The 13,669-nt window shown below is 39.3% G+C and overlaps 1 long non-coding RNA gene across 3 annotated transcripts in view; it reads left to right on the top strand.

Moving 5' to 3' along the window:
• LOC311083020 overlaps window positions 1–12,853 on the top strand; it is a 39,173-nt gene extending 26,320 nt beyond the window's left edge. For all 3 annotated transcript variants that reach the window (XR_014606187.1, XR_014606188.1, XR_014606189.1), the window contains exons 3-4: window positions 8,857–8,902; window positions 12,556–12,853. This is a non-coding gene — a long non-coding RNA (uncharacterized lncRNA). The remainder of the gene's footprint in view (window positions 1–8,856; window positions 8,903–12,555) is intronic.
• Window positions 12,854–13,669: the final 816 nt, after the last annotated feature.

Genomic DNA, 13,669 nt, shown 5'->3' with positions numbered 1-13,669 from the left:
CTGCTGTCATTACAGCAAAACATTACTAAGGGGCTGTTTACACAGGGCCTGTTGTTGTATTCCACTGCACTGCTTTTGCATTGTTGTGTTACAAACGTGTTAAAAGGACGTTTTGACCGTTCCACTCGCATTCTAAAAACCAGGTTCAACTTAAAAAGACAACAAAAATACACTTAAACTTTAACAGTATATTTTGTAATGAACGAATGATCAAACAAACAACTGCAAAATATAAGCATTTTCATACAGACGTACAGAGGTAAAGACTTTCAAACAAATTTCAATCACACCAGGCCTAGTAAACTCGTCCCCCTGGCTCAGTGCCCCTGGTGTCTTGGAGCGAACGGATGACCAGGCATATGAGAAAGTGCTTACATGGGGTCCTGAAATCAGGGGACCATATGTGCAAACGTTCTGTATCATTATGCTGTGCGGCGGTGCACCGGGAGACCACCATAACTTAGTTTGTCGTCCACACAAAGTTTGGGCCAAGCTTGGATGGATTCATTAGACGGTCTTTATTTGGAGCCAATGAAGCTCAAAAGACCTCCAACAAAGGAGCTAATCACAGACTCTCTCCTCAGCTTTGGCCAAAGTCTTTCTTTTCACTAGGTCTTAGATCATTTCTCACAGCTAGCTGGCCTGCTAGCTCCAAGCTTGTCTGGACGGACAAACAAAGCTGTGGGAAATTTATCCTCTGTGTATGTGTACAGCTGTTGGTTCTATAGGACGAGTGAGTGTGCACATGTGAATGCGCCCACACACACGCACGTACATACAGGCGGAACTGCTGCTTTTGTTGGTTTTGTGTCACACACAAACAGATCTGTGCTAGTGGGGGTGCTGATGACTTCTGTTGGTAGTGGTGTGTATGTTTGCATATGTGTGTGAGGAATGTGTGAGGGCAAAGCAGACAATGCATCTGCAGGCCTCTATTCTAGCATTGACCTTGAACCCCAGTAGCCTTCATTCCCATGGTTGCTGTGCGAGTCCTTGTGGATTGGAGGCCTTTTAGATTTGCGTTGCATTGTCCCTGCCCTCTTTCAATTTGACGACAAGCCTCCATCCCTGCAAAGAAACATTCTTCTTACTTTTACAGAGTAAAACCCTTTTTACTTTTACCTTATAAAGATAAATCCCTCTCTATATGTTATTCATAAGCCTTGGAAAAGGCACTCTTTTAAAAGCAAATATTGCAAACATGTTTTGCAGCCTGATATCAGTTGAGAACCTCTATTGTTCTTCAGATAACCATCTGTGTACTGGTACTTCAAATAACCTAAACTGACTTAATTTTCCTCTTCTAACAAATTCTAACAAAGCCTATGTTTTTAATATCAAGATTATCAGAATAATCCACTGTTTTTTTCTGTACAGTGGAAGTCAATGGTTACCAAAACGATTTGGTTACCAACATTCTTCTTTTGTGTTCTGCACAAGAAAGAAAGTCATACTGGTTTGGAATGACATGAGGGTGATTAAATGATGACAAATTTTTCATTTTTGGGTGAACAATCTCTTTAAGCACCAAGTGAAATAAGCCTTCAATTTGTGCACACCTGTGTCTTTGGTTAGATTCCCATTCAACTGTAGAAGATACTTGGTTCACTGAGAGTTGGACTGTATCAAGATGTCCTCGCTTAAAGGACAAGGGGATCCCAGATTCACTGTGGTTTTGAGTCTAATTGTTTCCGTCAGTCTGGGAATGTCCCAGCAATGTTGTCCTTGTCCCACTGCCCAGGGCCCCGTAACTGAGCCCGGCCGAAGAGAATGGGCCCACTTTGTAGCCACACAGCAGGCTCGGGCAGTACCTATTCTGCTTACCAAACTGTCATGCATAACAACTTTATTGTGACACAAATGGGAGCTGAAAGCAAAGAATAGGGCAAGGGAATGAAAGATGAGGGGAGTGAGAGAAATCTTCTCTTAAAGCATGACTGGAAAGGGGCAGATCAGGGTATGTAAACTTATCTCAAGATATACAAATCTTGTTTTCAGTGTTCACATCAGTGTAGTTGACATGCAATTGTATGGAATATTGTAGCTTTGTTTAATTGGTAATGGGTTTTGTTCTATTATATAATATTATTACACGACTAAGTGGAATATTCTGATTGGTCAATCGCACCATCCAGCAGTAAGTTATTCCCCCAATAACAACCACTGAAAACAGATAACACTGGCCCATCCGGGTTACTGAAGTCAGCAGCGCTATATGCTTGCTAGGAACGTTTTTTCTTTGTGGAAGTTTTGCGTCTAGTGAGCTAATAAAATATTAAAACTCAGTCAAATCAATATTTTGTGTACAGTTATTTAATTGTCATCCAGTATCATGGACTTGCTCTCTCTTGTTTCATTACAACGCAGCTGCTGCCATTTTGCAACTATTGTTTTGTACTCTGTTGGATTATAAGATAACAAACAGGTGCGATTTAAAAACAGTTTAATCTCAAATCAATATCTCTCATCACCATAATTATTTATGTGGCAAAATGATGTGTGTAATAAGTGGTATGACTGTACCGTATAAATTAAATGTCCGTCTAGTTTGAACTTGCAGCGCTAGCAACTGCTCTCTCCGCGGAAGCTTTGTGTTTAAAGACCTAATCAAATATTTCTACTCAGATCAATATTTTGTGTCTAGTTATTTACTTATGTGTAGTAGCCATGTAATAAGCGGGATAATGTACATCCAGTCGGTTGTTCTCTCAGAATAAACCCCTTCAGGCTGATGCAAGACCCCTTACTTATTATATAGCCTAGTATATGTGTGTGTGTGTGTGCATTTATATATATATATATATATATGTATATATATATATTTAAGGAAATATCACATGGATTTTGTTTTATGGAAATTGCTTTCCATTTGAATGTTGAAGACATAGTGGTGACCTGTCAGCTGCCATAGTTATTGTATGTGATATGGGTACATGTAAAGTATGTAATATGTCAAGTTCAAGTCTAATTTCAAATTTAATGTTGACCATCCCTGAAAAAGGGAAAATCACTCAGCCAGCCAACAGAGACTAGGGAGTTATACGGATAAACTTCATGTAAATCCCCTCAGTTTGACCTGTCGGGAGCTCTTCCTTAAGTTTGTTTTGGATGAACATCATGTTGTTACTATTCAGAGGATTTGGAGCCAGAATTAAATCTTCACCATGAGTTCATTACCTATGGGATGAGGAAGGAGTTGAAAAGACCAGCTTAGGCTAGTATGAATTTCCAACAGGTATTTTAACTAGCTGTTTTAGGCTGGTAGCTTAACTAGCTGGTAGGGACACACCAGCATCCCATGTTGAGAGCCAGCGTACATCATTTCTGATTTCCAACTCTCTGAAGTGACATATTAGAAACACATTCTAGTATGGATAAGTGTGAAAAAGGTTCAAGTTAATTGTGTGCGAGAAGGGGAATAGGAACCGAGGGGAGTGGTCTGTTCAGCCTACAGACTCGAGAGAAGAAGTAGCCCATAGCTGAGAGACTCAACAAAAGGCAGTCTCTATCCATTGTGTTAGTGCTGGATTTCCCACGAGAGGCCCGTCTGCTTGAAAAGGGGAGTGTATCAGTTTCTCCTGACATGGATGTTTATTCATTCTGTGGCCAACTGCACCGCCAGCTCAAAAGGATTCACCTTACCGTTTTGATGTGTATGACACACACACACACACTTTTTTGGGGGAGATAGGTGAAAAGGAAAAACACTGGCACATGGAGAGACTAGTGTGAGCTGTGTGAATAGGCATGTCCGCCCTCACAGTGACAGTGTTTGTGACAGTATCATGGTTGCTTGTCTGGACTTAGCTTTTGGTGTGAAGTGAGCCACCATTTTGTACTGGAAGGTTTCAGAATTCTGCTGGAAGTAAACCTGCTACTATAAGATTAGTTTTAGAGTTTCTTTAATTGTAGTTGGTCATTTGGGGAACCATTATTTTAGCAAACAGTGTCTCAGAGACATTAGGAAACCATTTTTCCATTGCATCTGTTCATTAATGTAGTCTAGACATCAACTGGTCTCTACAGAGGTGATGAGTGGACTACTAATGTGTAGTTTCCAGTTTTGCAGCAACAGTCATGAATGCATTTTTTTAAAATGATCATGTTCTCTGAGGTCCACTTATAATGTTATCAAGATTTTTACATCAAAAAGCATTTTAATTTAGTAGTAATACGCTATTTTCTATCCTGTTTTTTACCTTCTCTTTCGAACACTCCATTTTGATAGGCGTGCCGCATTCAAGACTTGGAAGTAAACGCCCACTACTATGATCGGGTAACCGTTTTAAATATTATTATTATATTGCATATTATAATTTTCAATGCCCCCGCCATGTATAGAATTGTTTTGAAAATGTCCTATGTGTGTTTTTTCAACATAGGAAGTTTTCAAAACAATTACATACATGCAATGGCGGGGATATGGAAAATTATTGTAACATAGTTGAAACATTTACCAACAATGTGAAACATTTAAGCATATTACATATGCTTTATAAGTCTCGGTTGTGGCAAATAAAGTGCAGTGTCGTGTTTTAAATAAAAAGAAGCGTGTTTTAATGTCTTACTAATGACGAAATGGAAGATGTCACTCACTGAAGCTTTTATTCAGGATTCCAGCGAATGGCTTAGATCAAAACAATAACAAAAGCAGCGTTCTCTACGTGGCAAAGGAAAGAACAGCAAATCACAACTATTCTATCTGACTGCGGCGCGACAGTATAAATACTCAGTACATATCAAACGATCTGTAACAGTGTGTGGCGGATGTTTCAAGACTGACCTGACTGAGGCTCGACTAACATCCGCCACAAACAGACAAAGCAATAGTGACACATGGTAAAAAGACTGTTACTCACACTTGTGTGTTGCGACATTACTGTTGGATCCAATGTAGTTGGCACTGCATCATCTTTTATTTTCAGTCTCTCTGAAAAGCTTGGGTTGAACTGTGTCTTGTTTAAAAACAGATCTGCAGTAAAATGAAGCGAACAGTGTCTTACTGACACGACCTGATGAAGTTCATCCATGCATTCTTAATGTTAGAATCACAAGGAGGACAATGCAAAGACTGTTTTTCCACAACTTGGCACAATCCTGTGTTTGCTTCTGTCTCGTATTTAGTACTTCGACATGCGTCGGTGGGAGGGGCTAAAGAGGCAATGATGTAGAATAGGCGTTGATCTTCTGCAGAGGTGGTATGAATTTGTACGAATTAGCCACCTCGTAAAATACATATGAATTGCCGTGAGATCGGGTTGGTCTTTCGGTGCGCTATGATGTAATAATGTGACAAAATCCGAAATTGGCTTGGTTTCAATAAAAGCTGTTTTTGGACTTACAAGTTTTGAGTTCTGAAACTTACAGGATATTTGTATAATACAATGACTGAGCCTTTCTTCTAATCAGATATGTCTGTTCTTCTTACCCATGTGGGCTAATCAATAGGGTTTGGATAACCAATAGACAGGTGCTCCCCTCAGGGGGGCTGTCCACCGCAACGCACTTAGATGTTTTGGGTACAGCATCTTCCAGTTGAGTTTTTGTTGGTAGCAATGAAGGGTGAATGCTATTTAGAGTATGTGTGAATCAAAGCACAATTAGGTCTGAAGCCCTTTTTGTCTATTGTATGTAAGCAAACATCTCGGTTTGGCTTTGTGTGGCGGCTAACTTAACTGGCATTAGGGTGTGGAGTTGAAAGGGTTCAGCTTTTATGCCCCAATTAACATTATTCAGGAACAGTGTTTGTGTAAAGGATCACTTTATTCACTCTCTACACTCCTGTATCTTGTTAGCCAATCCGTTGTCCACATGGATATGAGGTATTAAAGTCTGGACAATTCTCTTATTTCTTTAGCCGTCCAGGTTTAACAACTTTAGCCTCTGAGGTAGATAAGTCAAAACAAACTTGGCAAACTGAAACCGTCTCATTTCTGGAGCACCATTATCGTCTAAAATATCTCAACACTCAGCTTCTCCTCTCCCTCTTGACCCTTTGTGAGACAATCAAAACCTGTGGACCCAGTTGCCATGTTCAGTCTTGGTTTCAATGGCTCCATTGTTGTGTTGTAACAAGACGCCAGAGCTGGTTGTTTGATCCACTCTTCTGAAAAGTTTTCTTTGGGGTCTTCTTTTCACTTCCTTTTTGTTAAGCGATGGATCAGCTGAGAAGGTCAAGGAACACTGTCTTTTGTTGTGCAGTCTCTTCCGGTATCTTCCTTTTAAAAAGGAATAAATTGGTATATATTGCATTCAAAATATTAACTAATTTTTCCACATGACCAAGTTGTCTTTCCTCTGCAGCTCCTAAAGTGCCATTACAATGCTAGTTTGTTGAAGCCTATCCACATATCTGTCTGGGAGTTGCTTGGATTCGAAGCAGGTGTGTCTGTCAGCCGACTTCTCTGAGGCAAAATCATGGTCTTTAGTGTGAAAGCAGAGAGGCCGCTGTCTCTCAGTCTGAGTGCTAGCAAACTGTCAGAAATCACGTTTTAGTGGCTTGTTCAGGTCACGCTGAGAGAGCAGCCTCTTGTTCCTTACTGTCTCTTTCTTTCTGTTTAACTATCCTTTTTCTTTCTTTCTTCTCCTTTTTGCTGCCCATGTTCGCCAGCGTATACTATAGAGGGCAATACAGTTTAAAGTCCCCGTCCATAAAATGCAACATACAGTAAATGTAGAACATACATATATATATATTAATGTTACTTTAAACTATATTAACTGCTTGTTTTTCCCCCCATTTTATTAGACTTTTGATAAATGGTCATGGATGTATATCTATATTAGGCGATTTGTTTGTTATCACTGTTTTGGTGGTAAACAAGAGCTAGTTTGCACCCACAAGCATGAGGGAGGACAGACATGCAGACACCATCATCACATTATACAAGATCTTATTGTCTGGCGGGCTGCTTTGCCTTGCGTGGCATGATTTGTGGGAAGCCATCTGTGCTCAACCTCTTTTGAAATGTGAGAAAGAACATATGCATTTGCATAAGAATAATTGACACTTCAAATTAGCCCTCCAATCACAAAGGATTATCTTTAGTGTATGGGTAAGTAAGTAGAGGCTCTTCCATCCTGGGGAGAGAAATTATGTTTTAGCAATTTTGTATAGCTAAGATATAAAACCTGCAACATTATTATTATTATTTTTTATATTAATAATAATAATAATAATATTATTATTATTATGTATTTTAAATATTATTTTTTATTTATTTATTATTTAAGAATGCAGTACATAATAATAAAAACAATAATAATAATTCAATAATAATTATTATATTTATATATATTTTTTAAAAATATTTTTTTATTTTTAGCCACTTTGAGTGCTGTCGTGCAATGATTGAAAACCAATTCAAATGGTGTGATGAGCACACTGACAAATTTAATATCTAAACATAAGACAGCGTTTGTAGGTCATGCGGGCTTGTGTGTGTGTGTGTGTGTGTGTGTGTGTGTGTGTGTGTGTGTGTGTGTGTGTGTGTGTGTGTGTGTGTGTGTGTGTGTGTGTGTGTGTGTGTGTGTGTGTGTGTGTGTGTGTGTGTGTGTGTTGTGTGGATTCACATATGCCTGCTTGGTTCGTGTATGTGGTAGTGCATATGTAATGTTGTACTGGAGAGAGAAGAGAACTGAACAAGCACACTGTTACATTATTGATAACAGCTAATGAAAAGAATCGTTTCAGGATGAACAGAGGGATAAACTGTACATATCCCTGGATACCCACAAAAGCATGCAGAGATCTATACACAGACACACACACACACACACAATATTTAATGGATAAATATGACCTACCAAATATCTAATTATAGTGTCAAAGCTGAAAAGATTTATGAAAATTATAAAAATTGGAAAATATTGCACCCCTTTTTACATAGTGCTAAATGCATTTATCTCAGATTTCGCAGTTTCTGAAAGGCCCTGTGACGGGCCTGCTCCATTGGGTTAGCCGTTGGAAGACGGGGTTGATCTCGCCCACTCTTAGATGGCCACGAATTCATTTGCACACATATGAAAGGAGAGGAGCCCCTGGCAAAGAACCGAGATATTTGTGCCGTCTGGTGTCAGATACCAAGATGGGGGTGTGTTTGTATGTACATGGATGCTTAGCCTCACCCGTCTTGCCTGGTGGAAGAACAAGGGTTTATCCTGGTCTCCATGGCAACACTGCAGCATGCCAGGGCCGTACCAAACCCAGGGCAAAGCACTTGATTCAGTGGAACAAGGAAGGAAAGCAATTATGTGTATTAATAGTTACATTAAGTAGTAGTAGGATTTTCACAGTTGAATGGAGAAACAGTTGAGTTTGACCTTGAGACGTCCTGGTCAGGGACAATATTTGGTTAACGTTTTTATATTCCTCCGACCCATAGTCGCACATTCATTCGTTTTCACATCAGCACAAGAAAGCACGGACAACATGGGACCTGACTAAACCACAGGCTTCTCCAGGACCAGGTTATGATCCGCCTTCATACACCGAGCGGATGTGGAGCATATATTTTTAACCTGAGCCAAATGTGCTTTTTGCAGAGAGGTTAAAAGGGCGAATGAAAAATTCTGTAAATTATTTATAATAGCTGAAACTCTTGTAGTGTTCCTCTGTTCGTTGGGAGTGAGACTGTGCACTGGAATGGGCTTTACTTATGGATTGTCAGATATGTGGTGAGGAGTTGCTTTTATCTACACCAACAAAAGAGCTGTAGGTGGAGGAAGAAGTAGGTCACGTCATTTACTTCAGGTCAGAAAGGAGCAGAGAGATTTTGACAGGTTTAACTAGACGTATAGAAGCAGTTCATTCACACATGACACTAATTATTGTGTTTTTTTCTTCTTTCCTTCTAGTGATGCTTCTGAGGAGGTGCGATGCTCTTTGCTGTGAGGAAGAAAGGTTAGTACTGTACTGTTATGTATGTCACATAAAATGAGGGGTCACATTTGGGGTTAAGAGGTGGTCACCGAGGGACAAAAACAACTCAACAGTTAAAGTTGGTTGAGGTGAATCAAAGAAATAAAGTTGCCTCATAGGAAGCAAAGGCATGACAAACCATTGCAAACTCCTTATCCTTTGGTAGGACACTGTACATTTTGAACAGTGTTTGTTAATACTAACTGAGATGGCCATGAAAAACAATAACTAACAAACAAACAAAAAAAACCTTCAACCTGCCTAAAGGCCCAGGTTTATTTCATTTTTTTGCTTTCTGCTCAGTCTTGCTTGGCAGGTCCTGATTTTGCAGAGTTGGAAGCATTCCTTGGGCAACTTATTTTATTGATCCTGGAACAACGTTCCTGTCAGAAAACCCTTTCCCTATCCCTATTCATAAACCTAACCCTACCCATAAATTATCCCTAAAATCAGAGGGAAATTACAGGTGAATAACACTGATGTAGAAGCACCTATCCCTGGTTGTAAGCCTAAACTTGACATAAACTGTAAACTTGTCCCTCAAATCTGATTAGTTGATTGGAATGTTGTTCCAGGATCAACAAAGATGTTGATGATGATCCATGAACATGTGAAATCAGGTTCTGTATCGTGTGCACAGTTGAGTGCTCAAGCCTTTCAATATACTCCTTTGGAAAGACTTGTTCTTGTGGACTTTGTTGTTGTACATGCAACAAAATTGCAGGGCTGTACGTGGACAGCGAAAATTCCGTCACACAACGCGGACAGCTGCAGTATACTTCGGGCTTAAGCTGGTCTTTCGGCCTGGCCTTCTCAAACTGGGGTTCATGAGTTGATGAAAAGCTAATAATTAATTAAATAATAAAAATGTAAAATGAAAGCACATAAATTTAAAATAATTGGGAATCTCTGTCCTAGACCGAAAAGTGTCCAAAACTCCTCTAAAATGAGCCAACCAGGTTGACCAGGTTTGGAGACCAGCAAAGCAGTTAAGGCTGGTTTTAGAGGTTTTTTTGTTTTTTTTCTCAGCAGAGCGAGTAGCCTACAACAATTGTTTTAATAGCTGGTTCATTGCCCTAAACTGCAAAGTACTTCTTAGTTACCCTGCATTCAGGGTTTAGTGCACATGGACACTTAATTTGATGTCTAGGTGATAGTTTTTGAGTTCTTAGATGGCGTTGCCCTTTTCATTCAGGATAGCAGTGTGGTTGGAAGCAGGAGTGGTTGGTGTGCGCGCCATATTGAGTCGCAGGGTTCAGTTGGGGAAAGAGTGGCTCAAGCAGCTCTTTCATTTCTCAGAGAAATAATGTGCGGTTGGAGAGGAATCTGACACAGATAGGATGATGAATTCTGCAGAGTCAGTAAAAGCAAAGTAATGCTGAAAAACACATCTGTGCCGTTCTCGGACCACACTTCAAAGGCACATGCTTCTCCTGAGGCAGCACGCTGTATGTAGCAAGCACTTTTAATTTATTCCTCTGGGCTGAAGTACTTTTTGTTGTTGTCTTGATTTTGGTATTTAATTATTTACTTTCTGGGACAAGAGATTTAGAATGGAGATGGCTGGATGAGACAAATCTAACAAGCCACTGAAGAAAATGCTGGAAACATGACCGTAAACGACAACATCCTACCTGCGGTAACTCTTTAAAAGCTGGAAAAATGTTCAGATATGGCTAACAGTATATATGTTCTGGCGTAATGGTCCTCTCCTGAATAAAATCTCATGCTTGTTATCGTCTTCTAAAGTTTTCAAGAAATATAATGCTGTAATACACAAAGAGAGAGAAAGCTACAAGGCGGTAAGTGGAATCGGATAAGTTATTCTCTTGCCCGACAGCAAACAAGAAATAATGACGGGAGGCAGAAACGCAGACCCTCCCAGACCTGTGTTCTTCACAACAATATATATATATAAAAAAACACTCTTATCAGGTTATAAGGAGAAGTGTAAGCAAAAACCATGCGAGAAGACAAGGAGGAACAAAGGTGAAGACAAGAACGTGTCGGACACTGCATTATTGTTTTCCTCTTTGTTAGCGAACAGTACATGAAGATTTTTGAGAACTTGGTGATCTTTTTGTCGTTCACAATCTGTGATAATGGTTTAGACTTGAAGTGATTCATCTGATTCATGTTTCATAATGAGGCAGGGTATAGTTTCCTTTTGTTGAAGAATCGAAGGCCTTTTAAGAAGTTAAACGCCAGGTCAGTGCAAAGAGTCGTGGAATGTCATAGTGATACCTTCCATTTTTTTTATCGAAGATGATGTTTCAGGATGCGAGTCAGATCTCAAAGCCAGTGAAATTTAAAGCAAAGCATTGTGTTGTTTTGTTTTTATTGCAAGCTTGAAACACAGAAAATGGGAAAACAATGGTTCAACAATATGGCGCCTACGTGAAGTAGTGCCTACGATGAGGTTTCATTTGAGAAGAAAGATCTTGAGAGCAGCAGTCAGAGGGCCATTCCGGGTCTATTAGAGCCAAACCATTTCAGAATTCAGCTTATGAATGTGCACTTTAAGTCTGACAGGGCAATAGAGACAGTTCATTTTGCTACAATCCTCCATATTTCTCATTGATCTGTTCTCCTCAAACTGTACACTTGGATTAAGTGTGTATCTATATTAAAGAGGTATAATAATACATTGGAAGCCTGCCGACAGACAGCCCGGAATATTGGGAATGTCAAAATCCCTCTTAGCTCTAGACAACTTTTAATAAAACTGGCAAGCTGTGTAGAAAACTTTGTGATGCTTATGAGGACGCTTCCATAGTACTGTAGGGAGAGAGAAATGGATATATTGAGAGAGAGAGAGAGAGGGGTTCTTTTTAATTCCTTGATAAATGAAATGATCATGGTAGCTTGAGCTGGACTAAAATGAGCAGCAAGGGATTTGCAAGGTCTTAATGTCAGAATTAGTGCTTTGTGTCGAATCACAAACCAGAGTGAGGAATAACAAAGAAATACTTTTTTATGAAAGAAATACTTCTTTGAGACTCACCTTTTTTTTTCTTTTTTTTTTCTTTAAATGGATAGTTCACTCAAAAATTTTAATCCTGCCATCATTTACTTACCTTCAAGGTGTTCCAAACCTGTTTCTTTCTTTCTGCTGAACACAAAAGAACATATTTTGAAGAATGTTGGTAACCAGACAGACCAGACTGATTACCAACATTCTTACAAATATCTTATTTTGTGTCTTTTAAACTCATATAGGTTTGGAACAGCTTGAGGGTGAGTAAATGATGACAACATTTTCATTTTTGGGTGAACTATCCCTTTAATAACTATAAAATGGATAGTTTTGACTCCAAATTCTGATAAACCATGTTGGATAAATGTTTGTTTCACTTAAAATGACAAAAAACACACACCAGTGACTAAACAGTGTGCAAACTGTATTGCCTGGAAATCATTGACAGCCTGTAGTATCCTACGTACACGCAATTTTTTTTGAGGATTGAAAGATTTGACGACATTTCTTCTAAAGGCACTAAGACAGCTGATTAGGAACACTGTCATTTTAGGGGAATTCAATGCAATTCTTTCTTGTTTAATGTCATATTTCTGTGTGTAATGCATGTCTGCTATAAAAGAGAGTCCATTCTAACATGTTCTTGTCTCTGCTGTAGGTTGCGAGAGCTCTCCAGCACATGCCACCCTCATTAGTGTCCAGCACCTGAAGACACCAGGTCACAAACCCAATGAACTGCCCATTTCATTGAAGCATTGCCGACGTGGAAAGATGACCACTGTGACCTAATGTCGCAGCACAGTCTGACAGCACATTATGAGCGACATACAAACTAGCTTGAAAAACCTTTTGAACCTTGTGTGGAGTGCATTATTTTTATGAAGAAATTGCTATAGGCTCCAACTTTTCAACATGCTTGTAGATTTTATTCATTCAATAAATTGTGCATTTTTCTAAAAAAAGGAACAGGTCTTGTGATTTATTTGCTGAACTGTGGGTGATGAAATATTTAATATCCTGGGTATTAAAATGATCAGTCTCGGATGCATTGAGAGGGTTGACATGGCTGAATCAGTACTAAAGGACTGCCGCACAGGGAATTATTGCTTCAGTCTGAACATGTCACCTCTACAATATTTCTACCATTATAACGTACAATTATCCTTTCTTTCCGTTCTCGTATCTCGTAAGTTTTCTCCGGCTTGTCATTGTTCGAAAATTTCACGCACCCAATATGAAAGAACAATAATGTCTAGTCTCAATGCTATTGCTTAGATTTGATTTATACACCTAAGTATTTCACATGCATAATGCAAAGTAGCTCTCACACTCCACTTTTTGTTCTTGAAAAAGTCCTAAATAATGTGACTGAGGTAAAATGAGCAAGACGAATTTCCTGTTTAATGTCCCAGAAAAAGCTGTTTTCTCTGAATTGCGTCAGGAAGTGGTCAAGATGCACGAATAAAGCTACTTTGGTCTGGAAATGAAAGTTCATATATTCTGCTCTTTCTGCATGTGTCACAAAGAGTTGATCACATGGGAGTCTACCAGAACACCTGAACACAAAGCCAGGCATTGTGTGTCGCTCTGACCTCAGTGTCATGTGACTCAGTTATGGCCAGGTGTTGCCTGTATCTGGAGCAGAAACATACCTAAAATGAAATATAATGCATTGAGAGTGAATTACAGATATACCGCACTTTTGTTTTTGTGCAGCGATGCCATAGAAGAACCATTTCAGTGAGCATTTTTTCCTAGTGTGAACGACGTTT

Source organism: Abramis brama (assembly GCF_963993115.1).
Source record: "Abramis brama genome assembly, chromosome: 5".
In the NCBI taxonomy this organism is placed as follows: Eukaryota; Metazoa; Chordata; class Actinopteri; order Cypriniformes; family Leuciscidae; genus Abramis; species Abramis brama.
Note: the sequence above shows the minus strand (reverse complement) of the source record. Positions and strands in the feature narration are given on the sequence as shown.